This window comes from Arachis stenosperma, chromosome 2 (genome assembly GCF_014773155.1).
Source record: "Arachis stenosperma cultivar V10309 chromosome 2, arast.V10309.gnm1.PFL2, whole genome shotgun sequence".
Classification (NCBI taxonomy): Eukaryota; Viridiplantae; Streptophyta; class Magnoliopsida; order Fabales; family Fabaceae; genus Arachis; species Arachis stenosperma.
Genome location: NC_080378.1, coordinates 104277981 through 104286779, shown reverse-complemented (window position 1 = coordinate 104286779; position 8799 = coordinate 104277981).

Here is an 8799-nt window from a genome sequence, read left to right as displayed (position 1 = left end):
TTGATTGTTAGATAAAAAACGAATCTTAGAAAGCATGATTAGGGGAGAATTGAGTGAATCAACCCCAAACACCGAGCGACTAGAGTGCAAACACTTCCGGTGAGGGTTCGATGCTCAATTTCATGATTCCCGGCTTTCATAAGCTTTCTTCTTGCAAGTCTATTTGAACTTCAATTTTTATATTTGAATTGGTAGGATTCATGAATCGTTATATGATCTTGACCCTACTTGTGCGTGTATGACTTGGAGGATTGATTTATTTTTAACCAAGTAGGTACAACCATTTTGCATCTAGTTGCATTCATATAGTTTAGGTTGCATATAGCTCATTTACCTAGAATAAATGTTGATGCCCTTTGCTTTCTCTTGGCTTAAGCATGAGGACATGCTTGGTTTAAGTGTGCGGAGGTTGACAAATCCCAATTTGACGGTTTATCTTGTATTGAATTTAGGGGATTTTATCACCTTTTACCCACATTTATTCAATAAAATAGCATGGTTTTGTATATTCTCCTTTAATTGTGCTTAAGAGTGAAAACATGCTTTTTAGGTCTTAAAATAGATAAATATAATTTACCTTGATTCCATTAGATGCCTTGATATGTTTGATAAGTGATTTCAGATTTAGGAGGCAAAGATTGGATTAAAGGAATGAAGAAGAAGCATGAAAAGTTGGAGAACTCATGAAGAAATGAAAGAACCGGAAAGCTGTCAAGCCGACCTCTTCGCACTTAAACGACCATAACTTGAGCTACAGAGGTCCAAATGATGCGTTTCTAGTTGGGTTAGAAAGCTAACATCCGGGGCTTCGAAACGATATAAGATTTGCCATAGTTACTACACGTATGGTGGCGCGCACGCGCAAAGTACGCGCACGCGCCGTTGCTGCCACCTGGTTCACTTAAAGCAAAACGTGGCCAGCGATTTTAGAAGCCTTGTGGGCCCAATCCAACTCATTTCTGATGCTATTTAAGCCAAGGATTGAAGGGGAATCAAGATACTTTTAGATATTTTTGATCATTAGCTTAGTTTTAGGAGTTAGAGTTAGTTTAGAGAGAGAAGCTCTCACTTCTCTCTAGGATTAGGAATTAGGGTTAGATTAGGATCTCATAATTCTAGGTTTAATTCAAGTCTCCTTCTACTTCTACCTTCAAGTGGTGATTGCTACACTTTGGTTCTTCTTTCTATCCCTATCCTCTTGTTGTAATTTCTCTTATTTTGTTTCTAGGTTTTGTAATTGAGATATTCTTGTTCTTTTGTTTTCTTTTAATAATGCAATTTGAGATAGTTCATGTGATTGTGATGTTGTTGATTGTTGTTTTATTAATTCTTTGTAATTGTTGGTTGTTGATTCCTTTTATTCTTACAAATAAAAATGCTTTCTTTCATTACCCTCCAAGTGTTTGATGAAATGCTTGAGAGGATGTTAGAGTAGGATTTTATGTTCTTGGCTTGAGAAGGTAACTTAGGATTTCTTGAGTCACTAGTGTCCAATTGATTGCTAGTTGATAGCCATTAACTCTAGCCTTCATTAATCCAATTAGTGGAAAGCTAGGACTTATGGACTAGGATTGATATAACTCGCTTGACTTTCCTTTGTTAATTGATTTAAGGATGACTAAGTGGGATTAATCCTTGCAACTACCATACTTGTGGCTAGTGATAATGATGAAGACCCTTGACAACCAAATCTTGCCAAGACCATTTTGTTAATAAAGTTTTCTTACCATTTACTATTCATGTTTCTCCTCTAAAACCCCAAATATAACTCACAACCAATAACAAAACACTTTATTGTAAATCCTAGGGAGAACGACCCGAGGTCCAATACTTCGGTTTATAAATTTAGGGGTTTGTTTTAGTGACAAACAACTTTTTGTATGAAAGGATTAGCGATTGGTTTAGAGACTATACTTGCAACGAGAATTCATTTGTGAAATTCTAAACCGTCAAAAATCCAATCGTCAACTTGGCCGAGCTCTTTGAGGAGAGGTCGGGTTGTCCTGTCCTGAAGAGGACGGTTGCTTTGTCTGTCGAACATCCCGGGTCGGACAGCTCGACCCAGGGTATGAACAAGCACTTTCACTAGTTGTGGATTGTGTGGGAGGTGGTATATCACTTGTTATGGCATTATCATGATTCTGTGATGAATGAAATGTATCATGCTATGTGTGTATGGGAGGGGTACTAGATGTAATGTCAGGAATGATGAAATTATCTAGACTATGAGAATATGTGCTATCATTGGAAGAAGCGGTATTTTGAGGATGCATAGGTAAAGTATGGCTGGAATGAGATGAAGATGCAGTATTTTGTGAGTCAACATAAGAAAAAATATGCTCATAAAAAGTGACATTTCGACTTGCAAAGAATTGCTTATTATGAACATCCATTAAAAGAAAACCTTTAGTGCCAGATTGTATATCCAAATAAATGCATTTTCGTGATTGTTTGTCAAGTTTTTGTTTGTGAGCAACCAAAGTTGATGCAAATGCAAGACATCCAAACATTTTAAGATGTTGGATATTTGGCATTTTGTTAAAAAGAAGTTGATAAGGGGAAAGGTTCTTATGAACAGAACTAGGCACTCTATTAAGAATGTGAACAGCAGTGGCCTTTGAAACAGAGATTAAATTAAATTTAAAAGAGGGAACATAAAAAACATTGGTTAAAATAAAATCCTATGATAGCACAACTGTTCCACAAATATTGGTAATTGTTTTAGTGCCATTGGGACATTTGATTAAAACAGGGTCAACAACATTGTAAGTTTGATAATCAACTCCACATATTTCTCTATATATTTGAAACTCATCCTTATATCATGTATGCATTCTTTCATGACAAGCTCAAAAGCTGATGGTTCTTAATATGAATAAAGAGATGGTGGCTCTTGCTATGAGTAGAAAGATAATGGTTCTTGGTATGGATAGAGAGGTGGTGATTCTTGATATGAATATGGAGATGGTGGTTCTTAATAGTTGGAACATGGAGCACTGAAGTTTCTTTAGTCTTGATTTTTTCAACCAAAATTCGAGTAGTTCCTCCATCCACAGTAATATGAATCACTCCTTAGGTGTGAGTAGTAAATCATGTGATCTCTGTCTATTATTTTTCCTAGCACAAAACACCAAATAGAATTAAATGCACCATGTAGTAAACATAAAAGTTAAGAAGAAAGAACAAAAAGAGATATTAATTTTTTCTTTTTTTTTAAATTTTGTTTTTTTAATTTCATTTATTTTATAAAAAAATTTGAAAAAGGAAAAAATATAATGTAAAAGTAAAATAAGAAAATTAAACAAAAAAAAGTCTAATCTAGGTAATCAATCAAATCGTAGTTATTAATCACAATTAATCCCCGGCGGCGCCAAAAACTTGGTGCAGAATTTGAATACCACAAACTAACCGGCAAGTGCACCGAGTCGTACCAAGTAATACCTTAGGTGAGTGAGGGTCGATCCCACGAGGATTAATGAATCAAGCAACAATAGTCAATTGATTATTCTAGTCAAACAATCAAAATTTAGGGGTTTAATAGCAAATAACATAAAAATAGAAAATTAAATAAAAATAAACTAAAATTGGTTAAGAAAATAATATGATAATGATAGTTAAGGTGTTAGAGATATTCAAATTTTCGGATTAATATTTCTTACCAACTATTTGAATCATGCAAGATTCATTCCATGGTTCACCATAAGTGACTAAACCCTAATTCTTTAGATCTTTTTAGTCTCCTCTAACATTCATCAACCGCCAATTCCTTGGTCACTTGATTCCGATTAGAGGGTTAAGTTCAAAACTGGTTCATAACCACAGGAACCCTAATTACCCAGAGTTAACAGGATTTTATGTCACATATCCTAATTAGTTCATGTAATTAGCAATTTAGGAGGAATTTGCTTTCAAGCTGTTGTTCAAGCGAGACGATCCTCTAGAGATAACTCTTTCGAGATTCACAAGAACTCATGTAGAATAAGGGTCATACTTCCATTCCACCCAAATTCATAAGAACAATCCTTAGAACTGAATCAAGACATTAATTAAAATAGAAAAAGTAATAATATCAATCTATAGAAATAAACAGAGCTCCTAACTTTAACAATGAAGGTTTAATTGTTCATGGAGAAAACAAACCCTAACAGAAAAAAAGTGTAAAAGTGCGGAATTAAAATTTGGAGAGGCCCTAGGTCAAGATCTCTTCTTCTTTTATATCTAATCTTAATTAATGTAAAATATATTTTCTAAAACTAAATAATATATTTTCCTATTTATAATTAAAATAAAAATTTTAATAAAAAATTAATTAAATTCTTCGTACAACTTCAATTGGATGAATGAGACCACTGCTTCCTTTTGAACTGGTGCCTAACTTCAAGAAAGTGAAGTTAGGCGCTACCTTGGCCGAATGGAGTTATGCTTAAGTTCTTCCTGGCGCCTAACTTGGAAAATCCCAAGTTAGGCGTTGCCTTGGCAGCACGCATTATAAGCTTTTGTCTTCCTCCGGCGCCTAATTTGGGATTCACCAAGTCAGGCGCCAATATGGCCGAATAGTTTGGAGAAGAAGTATATGCTATTATACATCGTTAGAAAGCTCTGGAAGTTAGCTTTCTACTGCCACTGAAATCACATCAATTGGATCTCTATAACTCATGTTATTTTTGTTTGAGTACAAAGAGGTCAGAGTTAACAGCATCCACGAATTCTCTTTACACTTGTCTTCAATTCTTAGTTCCTCCTTGTGCTTTTGCTTCTCTTTTCCTCAAATTTTTCTACAAGAATCATGAAATAAAAAGGATCAAAGTAATATCCAATTTGAACACCAAAACTCTTCATAATTAAGCATTATGCATTTATTTCTTATATGAAAAAGTATAGAAAAACACAACATTGTGCGCACGCATCATCATAACTACCCGTAACAAACAAAAGGGCATTTCTATCAAAAAAAATAAATAGAAAGAATGATTTTAATACCAAATAAAACGTTAGGACTATGTTAAATCGAAAATTAGATTAGGGACGATTTTTATTTTAATCCTAAACCTTAGGGACCAAAATAGTATTTATTCTTGTTTTTATAATAATACACACATCTCGTTTACAGTGTAAATGAGATGCATTCATAGTGTAAATGAGATAAATTAATGTGATATAAATTGGTAAATACGCTACAAATTATATGTTTCGGTAAAAAAAAGAATTAAATTATTTATTTTAAAAAATCCTTATATTTACAATATTTATTAATTTGAAAAAATTTGTATTTAAATGTTATAATATAAAATATGTTCAGTTATCTTCTTAGGCTCAGTTTGGATAAATAGTTTAATTAAACTCTTTTTAAAAAATAGCTTAAACAATAAATAACTATATTAAAAGTAGTTTATAAATAAGTTATTTTGTGTCTGAATTTTTTATTTTAAGAGTGTGTATTTTATAGAAATGTGATAAAAAGTAGTAGTATTATGAGAGAAGTAATTTTTTTTTTAACTTTGCTATAAGCTCCTAAATAGCTTCTTAGAAAGCTGCAATTTAGTTTTGAAAATTACACCAGACATTAATACTATTACTTTTATAAATCAAAAGCGTAAAAAATTACTTTTAGTGAGTCTATTCTAACTTCTAACCAGTGTTTTGAAAACTGAACTGGACTGGCCGGTTCCACCGGGTTAATTAGGAATCGGTCTTCTAGCCGGTTCGGTTGATGTGGAAAACCGTCTGACAAAAATCGGTGAAAGAACCGGTCGAATCTGTGGTTAACTGGTGAACTGATAAAATTGGTCGGTTTTTAACGGTTTTCAAAATTATAATTAAAAAAAAATGGATCATATAAAGACGGAAATACCTAATTTCCCGGTTCCCCCTCCCTTACAAAAAAACCAATGTTTTGAAAATCGGTTCGAACCGAGAACCATTAGTAAACACGGTTGGGATAATAGGCAAACCCGTCAAATTTAAAGACCGAAATTAGACCGACAAACCGACTGAAAATCGGTCGGTCGAACCGAACCGTGACCTGGCCGGTTTTTGAATTTTGACAAAAAAAAAAACGCATTTTGACTTGCCCCCAAAAGGAACCCTAAGACTCTTTCACCCAGACACCCACACTGCATACACCCACTCTCGAGCCCCCCTCCAGCCCTCCATTCTCACCTCTCGCTCTCACCACGTTCAGTCTCCACCGCAAGCTTCCGGCGCAACTCCGTTCAACCACCGCCGCTGTCGCAAGGTTCGTGGAAGTCACTCACCTGCACAGACCCGCGGCGGCAACTTTTTGTTCGCACAACCAGCTTTCCTTTTAGCCATCAAAATCGCAGCTACCGCCAGCGCCAGTTGTCGTCGCGAGTAGGGGTGTTCAAATCCAAACCGATTCAAATTAAACCGCTCATCCAATCCGATCCAAACCGAAAACCGATTAAAATCGCACTAATTCGGATTTGATTGGATTCTATTTTTTGCAAACCGCTGGATTGGATTGGATTTCGGATCTACTTTTTATAACCGATCCAATCCAATCCAAACCGCACAATGTGCTATAATATTATTATTTTATTATTATATTTACAATTATACTTATAACATGTTCAATTTGTTATACATTTTTCTATTATTCATGTATTATTATTATTTAATAAATATTTTATGTTCAAAATGTTATTTATTTATTTATTTTAACTAACCTATAATTTTATTTCTACTGTTATGTGATCGTTGGCTTTTTAAGATATTGTTAAAACTTGTTATGTCATTGTTGATTATTTAAAATTTGATGTTGAGACGTGTTATATGTATTTATTTTTTATTTAAAAAACCGCAAATCCAAACCGATCCAAACCACTTGTAATCGGATCGAATCGGATCGAATTTCCAAAAAAATTTCATCCAATCCAAACCGCACCGCACATAAATTAAGCGTTCGGATCGGATGACTTTTTCCCTTAAAACCGAACCAAACCGAACCGCGAACACCCCTAGTCGCGCGTGTCTTCCTGCCGGTGCCAGCTCTGTTCGAACCGTGACCCGGCCGGTTTTTGAATTTTGACAAAAAAAAAACGTGTTTTGACTTGCCCCCAAAAGAAACCCTAAGACTCTTTCACCCAGACACCCACACTGCACACACCCACTCTCGAGCCCCTCCTCCAGCCCTCCATTCTCACCTCTCGCTCTCACCACGTTCAGTCTCCACCGCGAGCTTCCGGCGCAACTCCGTCCAACCACCGCCGTTGTTGCAAGGTTCATGGAAGTCACTCACCTGCACAGACCCGCGGCAGCAGCTTTCTGTTCGCACAACCAACTTTTCTTTTAGCCGTCAAAATCGCAGCCACCGCCAATGCCAGTTGCCGTCGTGAGTGTCTTCCTGCCGGTGCCAGCTCTGTTCGAACCGTGACCCAGCCGGTTTTTAAATTTTGACAAAAAAAAATGCGTTTTGACTTGCCCCCAAAAGGAACCCTAAGACTCTTTCACCCAGACACCCACACTGCACGCACCCACTCTCGAGCCCCCCTCCAGCCCTCCATTCTCACCTCTCGCTCTCACCACGTTCAGTCTCTACCGCGAGCTTCCGGCGCAACTCCGTCCAGCCACTGCCACTGTCGTAAGGTTTGTGGAAGTCACTCACCTGCACAGACCCATGGCGGCAGCTTTCCGTTCGCGCAACCAGCTTTCCTTTTAGCCGTCAAAATCGCAGCCACCACCAGCGCCAGTTGCCGTCGTGAGTGTCTTCCTGCCGGTGCCAGCTCTGTTCGACCCTTCCACCCCAACCACTGTTCTTGTCGCCGCCAGCTGCATTCTTCCATGTCTTCCACTAACCCTAGGTATAAATCTAATTTGTTGTAATAATAATTATTGAAGTATGATTAATTGTTAGTTCTAAATTCTAAACCTTGCTGTTATTACTTGAAGTATGACTAATTGTTAGTTCTACATCATTTCATTCAGCAACATCATTCGTATACGGGTCAACACCCATTTGAAGCATTATTAAATGATTAATTGTGGAAGCTGATTGCTTGAAGGCTGAAGCATGTTAATTGTTGAAGCTGATTGCTTGCTGAAGCATGATTAATTGTTGAAAAACTGTTTGCTTGAAGCATGATTAAATGATTAATTGTTGAAGCATGATTAATTGTTTGGATGTTATTTGTTGAGATTATTGGGTAGTGGGTTGCTGTGATATTGTAATTGAGATTTGTTATTCTGCTGCTGCTATTTTTTAATTTGCGTGTGCTATTTTTGAATTTTTGTTGATAGATTTATTGATTTCAGAGTTTAGGGTGATTATCTGTTGTTGTTTTTTAATTTTAAACCAAATTGATGCTTTCAAAAAATTAACAAACAGCAGATCCCATGTTATTGATTTCGAGCAAGGAAATCATAAAGATGATGCTATTGTTGGAGGTCTTGGGAGTGATGATGATGATGATAGTGTATTTCTCTTATGCGGAAGACGGTGGTTCAAGGCTTCAAGCAACTCATTTCTAATGCTTTTTACTTCATTCTTTAATTGTAAAATTTGGTTTTTGATGCTTTTTAATGCTGAATTTGATTGATTCTGTGGATATTTAGACACCCTTTTGTTTATGATTCATGGAACTGAGAATTGGATTGTTTGGTATTGCTCTATATGTATACTTGTTCTATGTTTTGGTGTTGAGTCTCACAAATATTCTCAATTACTTACAGCTATGATTTCCTGGATTTTATTTTTCCAAAAGAAATAATAGAGGATTAGGGTTGTGGATTTTTTAATTGAGTGATGAGTGTAAAGTTGAAGATGATAATGACAAAAGTGCT